We start from the raw sequence: 8,507 nt of genomic DNA on the forward strand, positions 1-8,507 counted from the left end.
AACATGAACTAAATCTAGTTAAAACAAAAAAAGATTCCATGTGTAAGTAGTTAAAATGCAGAACTCATGCACTGAAACTCTAGATAGAATTTTATCAAAAGGGAAAACAACTAATGACAGTGCAAGGCTAGGTTTCTCAAAAGGGGAAATCAGGGATAATCGACCATCCAAACTCAAAGGGAGACAAAAGATTGAGTTGTAATAGCACAACATCTCAAATCATATGGCTTGTTAGAAGCTTTGTCTAGTAGTGTAAACAGAAGACCCAATCATCCGTTTAAACAAACGTAGATATGTCACCCTGTAGAAAAAGAGGTCAGAAAAGACCTTTCCGTTTTCAACTGTATGGAACTTCGTACGGATCCCTTAGCATGACTTACATGTCTCTTCCTTAATTAATGTCAAAAAGTGCATGTTTTTACCATCTATTTTAGTACTTTTTTATGGTAAAAATACAACTTGTGTGATATTTTGACCTCGGGATGCCTTAAATTAGATAAAATGAGCAAATGTGTGCACTTGAATTGTCTAAAGTTGATTTAGAGTGATTTATATTGATTTTACAAGCTTTTATTAAGGTTTTTTGCTATTTTGCAGAAATTTGTCTTGATGCGACCATGATGGCTTAGGTGATGCGACCGCATCAGTGAGTCCTAATTTTCCTAATTCATGTCCAGTCAATTTTGATTGTTATTTCCTCGGTCAAAGATGTTATTCCATGCCTAAAATGATGGGAAAATGATCAGCCATGATTTTAGGCCATCCCTCGATCAATTTTGCCTATATAAAGGATGATAAGCTTTTCAGTTCTATTGGGGTTGATTCCCTAAATCTCGTGGGTCCTGTAGTTTGTAATTTTAATGTACAGAAAATTTATTTATCTAATAAATAAGAGGTATTTTATTTGATATTTAGTAGCATTAATCCACAAAACCAATAAATTAAGATCCAAGGTTATCTTCTGTAACTTAAACATGGATCATGTATAAGAGATAACCTAAATGATCTGTAGTAAATGGATAAGGCTAGATACTTTATCCGGTGACACTATGAATACGACCCCCTTTGTAGTTGTTACAACTGTTGTAAAGTGCTACAAATGATATGATCTTGATCATTCATGTGGAGACATGTAAGCGGAGGTGTTCTATTGATAGCTTGTAGAAATACAAGCTATTGTAGCCTTTTACTTAGAATCATGAGGGCTAATAAGCATAATATGTGTCAATAATACTAAGAATTCGTGTGAAAAAGTGAGCTTGCGTCGATCAATACTGAAAGTTCCCGTTAACCCTATATCATGTGTTATTATGCGTCAAAATGTATATTTTTGTAGCTATCACGGGAATCGATCGCATGCGTTGATCCCAGACCATCGCAAAGTTGATCACATGTGTTGATCTTCATGAAGACAAGTTCATCGCATGGAATGCTGCAACTATAGAGCAATAGCCGTGATAGAAGGTTGATCACAAAGTGGGTGGAATGTATTGATACTTCAAAAGAAACATTCACGAAACCATACCTTAGGAGTATCAAAGAGATAAGATGACGATGACATTTCACCTACCGTGTTAGTGATGGCAGTGATTCAGAGTGGGATTACCAATGTTGTCGGCGTTTGAGCTCTATAAATAGAGCCTTAGAGCCCAATTTCAAATCATCCGAGTTTCTGCCTTAAGGCGAATCCTTGTGATCACAGATGAGAGCATGAGCAGACACTCTTTGAGGATTCTTCACCTCTATAGCCCATTCCGAGTGACGATCGGAGTTTCACTGGAGATAGAGCTCAAGAGAAATTACTCCACTACCCATCCATGGTACCACCGGTAGCCTTGACGTATATCTGATGGAAGCAAAAAATTGCCTACATCTAGCCCTCAATCTTTCTTCTTATCTCTGTATTGTATTACATTTTGGCTTAAGACATTAATATATTTTGTAATCAATGCATCTTTTTCGTTCCTTCAACATCATCTTCTTCTTCTTTATCATCTTTTAATTTCATTGCATGAGTTAAGTGTAGATTGCAAGAGTTATCGCATACTCAATCATGTGGCATAGAGATATGACGCATGTAGCAAACCATCGAGAGGTGCACATTGTGTGAGTATAGTGAGTCAATCCTCTTTGCTTAATGAGAGACTATTGGAATGCTTGTTTATGAACTGAGTAGCTATAACCAACTGCCCGAGAGGGTGAATAGTGGAACTTACTAAGCAAAGTAAGCAGTGTTCCTAGAGATAGGAATAATCTTATGCTCAACGCAACCATGCATTATAGAGATATAAGCATGAGGCTGACCATCGAGAGTTGTGTGATGCGTTAGTGTGCCGAGCTGGGATTACCCTTATGACCAAGCTTAATGACGGGGTGAATTTATCCCCTCCACAATTCCATTTCTTCATGCATCTTATTATGTGTTAACAATTGTCGCATATCTACCAATTCTCATAGTCAAACTTCCATTGCTTAATCTGTTTAGTTAGGAGTAGGAGTAGCGCATAATCCATTGAATTCTGTCTTTTTACTTTTATTCATCGCCTCAAACACATTACTTCACAAACATTATTGAGTTACAAGTCCCTGTGTTCGACCTCGGATCATGAGAAACTTGCGTTCTCATTATACTTGGTGAGAAAGCAAGAAAACTTGTGATAGGAGTGCATGGTCATTGCATATGAGTTTAACGCATATTTCATATTTTCTAGTCCAACGCATGACCATTGACGCATGGAGATTAACGCGTAATAGAAGACAAGCATATTTATTCTCCTCTCCCTTTTCCAACCCAACATCTATACAAATAGTTTGTATAAGACCGAACCACGAAATAAATAGTCTCGCTATATAACATTGTTGATAGAAGAGACTTACATTTCATTAGGATGACCGTAGGTGACTTGACCTGAATCCTGAATGAGTTGTGAATTCCTGCCTATGAAGATGGTCCTTTGATTTGCATAGGTGAGAGTGACCTATATCCTGACTCAATATGTCTTTCTGTTTTGGAGATTTGTCTGATTGGGGAACTGAGAACGCAACTTTACAAGAAGGAATTCACTCCTTATCTGTAGTCAAAGTAAGTAGAGAAATTTCTCCCTTAAGGGCTAATTCGAGGGCTTGAACAATGTGGCGCCACACCGTCTCCTGGCCCGAGAAGGGTTTGGTCATAGTTGGACTATGACTTATTGTTCATTAGAGGGATCAATGGTACTAGATATAATTACAGGGGCAAAATGATAATTGTCTAGTTATACTTACGAGCAATTTATAAAGGGTCAACACACCATTGATTGGTTATATCCAATGAACATAAAAATATATCTGTAGTGCGAAGAGTGCAACTGTCAATCTTTAGTAGAGTGACCGACAGAAAATGAAAGTTGGTTAATTTAATTAAAGAGTTTAATTAACTAATGAAGTACCATTGGGAACTTCAATTAATAGGTCTATAAGGTCCCCTTAGTAATTCAACTGGGAGAATCAAATTAATTTTGGATTAATTTAAATAGTTCAAATTAATTGAGGTATTGATTATATATGATATAATTAATATAAATTAATTATATGTGATATAATTAATATAATGTCTTTGATATATCATAATATAAATTTTTATTTGAGAGGAAATAAATATTTGAATATGATTCAAATATTAATTATATGAATTTGATTCATATTAAATGCTATAGGCTAAATGAGAGAATATCAAACTATAGGTTATATTATATTTGATATTATATAAACTATAGATTATATGTTATATTAGATATAACATATAGTATAATATTGATTATATAGTAAGTTAGTTATTATATAAATATATATTGGTTAAATTTTAAAATTAGTTTTTTTAAAAAAATTAATTTTGAACAAAAGGGAGGGAGTTATGAGAAATAATTTTTCTTCCCTTATTTCTCTCAAAAGTGTGGAAGTGGGAGGTTGGATATTGGGATATTCATCTTTTTCCTTCCATTCAATGTAGAATTGTATAGTGCTCTTAGTCTAGGAAATTTTATGTGTTTTTCTTCCTCTCAAAACTCTCCCTTTCTCTCTTCCAAAATGATCACAAAGCTCATCCCTCTCGTAGATTCTCACCTAAAGGAGAATACAGAGGTTTCTTTCTAGTGGTGTCCAGCCAATTGGTTTTTGGCAGTGCTGTGCATTTTCGAGAGTTTGTGACTGGAGAGGTGATGGAACGAACACATGTGCAACAGAAGAAAAATGGATATAAAGTACTATAATTAGGTTAATCATAAAGGTTAAGCATGCAATTAAATAAAGTAGAAGGGGAAGTAGAAATACAACCTTTGTAGACTTTGAATCTTCTCCAAATTAGCTCCAATCTTCTTACGAATGGTTTGTAGACCACCACAAGAGTCTTCCCGACTATGCTCCGACCTTATAATGGGATGGTGGAATCCGGTGAGTGACTAATTTGGAGAGGAAAAGGTTAAGTTTTTTCTAGAGAAAATTATAATGAGATTATCATATAATTTCATCAATTTCCATTATGATCAAGAGTTCTAAACAATCATAAACTCTTCCTTTTAAAGACCATTACATGCAAAACATACAACTTTAAGTTTGATGAGAATTTGACACTAAAAAATTCACTAACTCAAAGTGGGATTTAGTGGGGCAAGTGTCTTCAAATGAAAACAACACTTAGCAACGCAAAAGTTGGCATTTCCCACTCACAATTTGTTGGATCTTTCCACTAACTTGGTCGATGGTCAAAGTTTGACTCTCAAAGTCCAAAGTAAAAAAATTTGATTTTTTGACTTTCAAAGTCAAAAGTCAACAATTTGACTATCATTACATTTTTTTTACCCAGTCAACAATTTGACTTTTAATGCAATTTTGACTAATTCCATTTAATTTTTAAATTAATTCTAATAATCAATTTTAAAATTAAATAATTTAATTAATTTAATTTAATATTAAATCCAACACTAATCCCAATCAATATGAATCCATATTCATAATCTTGATATTAAAATCTTATTTAAATATCTCATATTTTCTCTCTTTTTATGTTTAATTCACAATTAAATATTAGGTTAAATATATCGTATATATTTAACGTTTTGCTCCAAAAACCAAATTTGAACACTTCAAATTTGTTCGTCACATTATTCTAAGGTTTAGTTCGACATGAGCTAGTAGGGGGACCTCATGGACCTACAGATCATGGGTTCCAACGATCCGCGATTAACTGACTAAACACTTTAACCTAATTAACGACCATTCATTAACTATCGGGTCACTTCATTAAAGCCCAGTAGTTGCACTCTCCTCACTTTAGATATATTATGTCCACTCGATATAACCATAATTAGTAAGTTAACCCTTCACAAGTTCTTCGTAATAACGATTGGGTCAAAAAGTTATTTTACCCCTAAGATTACATCTTGCTCCTTAAGTCTCACTGATGCTCTAATGAACAATTGATTTGTGATTCAATCATTAAATCGAGTCCCTCTCGAGCCAGTAAGAGGGTGGAGCCCCTTGTTCAAGACCCAGACTCAACATTTAAGGGAATAATCTTTCTACTATCCTTAAAAGCGGGTAGGAGTGAATTTCGTCTTACACCCTATGTCCCCAGCTATCAACCTGGTCTTACCCTGAAATGGGAGACTTATGGAGTCAGCGTCGTTGAATCAACCCTCACCCATGAAAATCTAATGATAATCCCGAATAAATAGGAGTTCATAGTTAGCTTAAGATTAAGGTCAAGTTACCTAGGTCATCGCTTTGAAATGATCAATCTCAAACAGTAAACAACGTTATAAAGTAAGAGTGACTTATTTTTTGGTCCGATCTTATGCAAACTCATTGCATAGGACGCCCCCACTCCTCATGTCAATACATGAACGAATCAGGATCACTTCATTTGTAGCACTTTACAACTAATTGTAACAACTACAGAGTGGGTCGCATCCAATAGTGTTACCAGAATAAGGTATCCAGCTTTATTTATATATTATAAACCATTTTGGCTATTACTGAACTTGATCCACTCTTATGTCTCCACATAGAGTTCATGTATTCATATAATATCCATGAATCTTTAGTTTATTGGATTTAGACTTTACAAGTGCAATTCCCATATTCTATAACAGTTTTATTAAATAAACGTCAATAGCATCGTTATTGATAATAGAATATGTTTAACATTACAAACTGCGAGTTTTAGGACATACAACCCCACAAGAGGAATGCGTGAAGAATTTTGTGACTTTTAGGGTAAGTATTTGAAAACCCTAATTTCCTCTCTTTTCTTGTGAATAACATGTTGTAAACTAATTGCATATGAACATTTTCGGATTCTGAATTTTCTCGTTTATGTAAAATTGTAAAAAGGGGATACAACCCACTTCCGCATGAGTGTTCACACATCCTTTCAATTGGTATCAAAGCAGTCGTTTTGGGTCTCAATTTTTATTATTTTCGAAATTAATTCAGATTTACGGTGGGATTTTTGTTTGTACTGCATTTACGTTGATGAACGCGGATGAATGTGGATTTTTCATTTCTGGATGTTTCAGGATTGAACTTTGGATTTTTGCCGTATGGGCGGTGGAGGTCAAATAAAAAAGATCGAGTCGGTAGCTGACGTGAAAGATTTGCGATAGAGCCAATGAACTTCTGATGCGAGGCAGGTGACATGACAGTGCATGAAATTTAATACATAGGGTTAGCGTAATCATTAGTAAGAGACACAGAAGAATTCTTATTGATGTCTATAAATAGCCCGTAAGATTTCTATCTGGAGATACGAACATATAAGAGACTTAATTGAGAAAATGGTCAAGCTCTGCAAAAATCTCCATTCCTCGTCCATAAATACTTTCTTCTAAGCTTTCCCTTTGAGAAATATTGAATGAGAGCTCAAGATTCTATTCGTAGAAGAGGAAAAACGACATCACCACCTTTACAACCGTTGTGAAGCAGTCATCTAATAAGTCAAAGGGCGCAAGAGATTGCAATCTACAACTTGACTCTCTCTATCCTTATCTTTTTGTTTTACACTTTCCTTAATACTTGTATTGTGTAAATTTGAAAAACTTCCATTATCATTATGAATGCCATCATATTTTTTTTTATATATATATCCATCTTCTTACTATCAAGCATGAGCAACTACTTTCATAATGAGTTGAGAAAAAATGAAACTAACATGTACTAAGTAAAGTATTAACTTACGTTCAACTTGTTTAATGCGTGCTTCATAAACTATTTTGATCAAGTCGAGAGATTGCTTTAAATAGAACTAATCACTGTTTGAAAAAGCAAGGGATTTTAGATCTCATTATATAAGAAAAGAAATGCCTTTAGAAATAAAGATACGTCTTTTGCATGAAACACTCATCGCATCCATCCTAAACATAGGATATTGTGGCTAAACACACTAATTAATGTAGCTTGTGATTGTGAGTAAACTGCTTGAACGCATGGCTTATGCATTGCTTAGGAAGTGTTAGTTGATATTTTTCTCATCCCAACTTTATTCACTAAAATCTTACATTTCTCTTTGCAGGCTGTTTCATTCTAAGTTGTGATAATCATCGTATCCTCATTCACTTATTTTAGCATTAGCGCCAGAGTAGATAAACCAATCTATCACATATTTGGTAACAAATTGTGTCAAAATCAAAACATCTCATAGCATCATTAGGAAGCAATTCATGAGTTTAACTTTGGACTCACTAGGACTCTAGTTAAACTTGCACTCAGGTTTAATTAGATAAAACAATGTGCTTATAAGTTTAAGAAGGCATAACATAGGATTATTTTTAACGCATCCATAGTAATGCATCAACCACTTTAGGTTAAAAATAAAAGTTATAGTTTTTTCTCAAATTATGTCATTTATATGCAACCTTAGGTTTTAACTTGTTTCATTTTACTTCATAATAGTTACAAGTTTAATGAAATTAGAAATTAAAATCTATAATAAAAGTTGCATGCTAACATAGGTATCAATTCATTTTTCAAATAGTTTAAAATTTGATTCACATTAGACCTATGATCATAAAATTTCTAATCAGATTAGAAATATGTTTAATCTTTTATTCAGTTTAATAGGATTAGATTGGTTAATAATAAAATATTAATTTTGTAACAAATGTATCTATAAGGGACCTTTGTCTAAGGATGGTTTTGTCTAGGCTGGGGTATTTAAGTTGACGGAAACGGAATATCCCTACCTAGGAACAAACCTAAAAGGTGATTGAAATTTGTTAAATCATTTAATGAACAAGAATCAATATTGTTTAACTATCCAAAGTAAATGTTACATTAGGCAAAGTTAACAAACGCGTAGTAAAAATAATTAGTCATATTTTTCTAAGTCAACTAACCCTAGGTAAAACGCTTAATGGGAGGAAAATGGGGTGTATGATACTTCATTTTTTCTATCATGTTTCTCCCTACAAGTTCACACCGTGAGATTTATACTCGACCTAAAGGTACCTTTGCTTGTGTCCCCCTATGAGAGG

Source organism: Benincasa hispida, chromosome 1, assembly GCF_027475165.1.
Source record: "Benincasa hispida cultivar pf3 chromosome 1, pf3_genome.v1.1, whole genome shotgun sequence".
In the NCBI taxonomy this organism is placed as follows: Eukaryota; Viridiplantae; Streptophyta; class Magnoliopsida; order Cucurbitales; family Cucurbitaceae; genus Benincasa; species Benincasa hispida.